At 30.7% G+C, this 2,804-nt stretch overlaps 1 long non-coding RNA gene across 1 annotated transcript; it reads right to left on the bottom strand.

The window, feature by feature from the left end:
* Nucleotides 1-485: 485 nt before the first annotated feature.
* On the bottom strand, nucleotides 486-1,708 carry LOC127720971 (uncharacterized). The gene is made up of 2 exons (XR_007991009.1): nucleotides 1,564-1,708; nucleotides 486-897 (listed from the first exon to the last, which is right to left on the bottom strand). It is a non-coding gene; the product is annotated as an uncharacterized LOC127720971 (long non-coding RNA).
* Between the last annotated feature and the right edge of the window lie 1,096 nt (nucleotides 1,709-2,804).

Below are 2,804 nucleotides of genomic sequence, written 5' to 3'. Positions count from 1 at the left end.
GTGAATACAGCTTTATCACATTTTACCACGAATATATTCCACAATCCCGTTCTATTTTCTATGTTAATGACATGATTAAATACGACCTGTTTTTTTACATGCCATTGGCAACACGACGGTAGCTACTATAGTAGTAGGAACTTCTTAACCTTCCTAAGCACCCCAGTTCATCCGCGATATATACTTGTGAGATTCCCGTGGCTCAATCTTTAGTTTTCTATTCAGAATTTTATGGACTGTTGTTTGTCTGTATGTCTTTTTCTTTTCAAGTGTTCATGGAGTTTCTTTGACTTGTGATTTTTCTTGCTCTTTTCTATCTCTTTCCCTGGTTTGTAGCCAATGTCGAAGTCAATGGCAAATAAAGTTTAAACATAGTTGGTGGAAATGATATTTGTCCTCCACAAAAATACCGTTGACTTTTATAAGATTCATTCATTACATTTGGTTGATTCAATGCGGTAATCAATAGATTGAGAAAATGAAAATGCCTTTTTGTCATCTTTAATTGGAACGGCTATAAATAATTGGAACTGCTTTAAGTCTTTGCATGTATTAACATAACATTGTAATAATTTTATTTCCTGGTTACACATATAAAAATATTACGGGGAAAAAAATGAAGTCAGTATATACTTTGTTTGGTTAAAGTCTTCAATTGTTTGAATACTGAAAAAAACCTAATGAACAGAAATTAAAGTTTATCGAATATGAAATTTATGTTTATTAAGCTGATATATGAATTGTGTGACAAATGACCTTAAAAGTTTAAGAATTAGGAAAAGAGACCGAATGCTCTTAGCATGAACATAGTTTGTATCATTCCACTTCTTTCACCATCACCGCCCATCATTGACTTAAGTAAAAGGAAAGTTACAAGACGATCTCTGGCCTCTTGTGCTGAAATTGATAAATGCGATAATGCAAAGTTGAATGTAGTATTGTTTGTAAAAGGTATGCAAATACTATAAAAGCGTTCCTAAAAAATGTGCAATACGTAATAAAAAAAGGTATTTTACCTGTGTCTTCATTGGCTAGAGTAATTACTTTGTCTTTTTTTAACTATGTTTTTATGATTGCACAAAAGGTGTGTCAGCGATGATACATACATTATACCGGTAAATTTATATAGATATAAAAAAAATAAAAATCACCGATGCACCCCTTCTCCTTCAGTTATGAAAATTTTAGCATCAAGGACCGTAACTTCCGGTTTTTTTTATTATTGCTAACTAATTAAGTAAACCTCATCTAATATAAATTTCGTCTGAAGTTTAAAAAACCCAAATATATGAAAACATTTCACAAGGGTAAGAGCTACGTGTATTTGTAATATTATGCAAGTCCTTTTAGGTCCCAAAAAAAAAAACACCAAATGTACTTAATTTCAGTTAAGAAATTTTAGCAAAATAACTGGTTGAGGACACTTCCTGCTGCTTCTGCTAACATGCCAATTTAAAAGCTTGTGTTTTTATCAAATTTTGATAACTTTATAGGGCGTAAAAAAGCCATAATATTCTTGCTGCATACAGAAAATTTATATTCAGAAGATTGTATAGTTATTACCTGGATTGTAGTACGCCGGAGGACCTGCTGCAAGGCCTCCCGAATGGCTAACGGTGGTGGGTGCAATTGTACCTTCTTCTGGAGCCTGAGCAATAGCCATAGAAACAGCGGTTACCAAAATAAATACAACTGCGACTTTCTTGGAGGCCATTTTTCTGAAAATTATACTCTATAATATTTATGTGTATTGATGAATTTAAAATCATTATTTAATCTCTAAAGAGAAATTATATATTTAAAGCTGTAAAAAACAAATTGAACTTGGAATGATATTATGAAAAATATTATTAAAATATTTTGTATAATTTTATTTCATGCTGAAACACTACATCATTTTAGGTTTGTAGTAATTTTAAAGGACGAGTTAGCGCTATGTGCCTTTAATACCTTGCTGTAAAGCATGGACATTTAATGTCAAGATGAATAACAACAATAAAAAATTTTGTATTCCTTAGTATTTCATGAAGTTTGTTCCATGCAAGTCCAACATAATATGCATTTCCCTTTATACAAGATATAGTTATGACTATAACTATGAAAAGGGTGTTAATCTATGTAAAAGTTTAGATTGTCGATAACCAATTGAAATACTAACTAAATAAATGGTACATAAAGCTTTCATTTTGTTAAGAATAGTTTCATTTAACAAGTAAAAAAAATCATTGATTTATGAAAGCAGTCGATAATAGTCACAGGCTTTTAACTGAATTAAGCTCAATAAAAAGGAAGCATATTTTCATGACGATTTCACTTCACAAGATGAGAAGTATTCAACACAAAAAGTAGTCAACAAATTAAGTTTGTCTCGTATTTCATTATTTCTTTCAAAATGATCTCAATTCAGAAAGTATATGGTAAAATGTTTGCGTACTAAGGTTAATGGTGAACTTATAGCCTTCTATTTCAAAGATCTTACACACAACATAAATAAAGTATCGAACTAAAGATTATGAATGTTTTTGTACACTTGAAATTACAATATGACTGTCCGTAGTCAAACAACATACCGAACCAAAAGACGTCTACCGATTAACATACGGGCTTAAACAAAAGACAGGTTTTTATACAATGTACACGATAAGGCACTTAATCGTCCCTAAAAGAAGTGAATAAATCAAACAATATCTATCAAAATTTCGGCATTAATGCCAAATTCCCCAGAAAAAAAAGCAAGCGGAAAAACAAAAAAAAAAACAAAAAACTCAAGAAAACGTACCAAAATTAAAAACATATTAAGATAA

The sequence above is a fragment of the Mytilus californianus genome, unplaced genomic scaffold (assembly GCF_021869535.1).
Source record: "Mytilus californianus isolate M0D057914Y unplaced genomic scaffold, xbMytCali1.0.p SCAF_11, whole genome shotgun sequence".
In the NCBI taxonomy this organism is placed as follows: Eukaryota; Metazoa; Mollusca; class Bivalvia; order Mytilida; family Mytilidae; genus Mytilus; species Mytilus californianus.
Note: the sequence above shows the minus strand (reverse complement) of the source record. Positions and strands in the feature narration are given on the sequence as shown.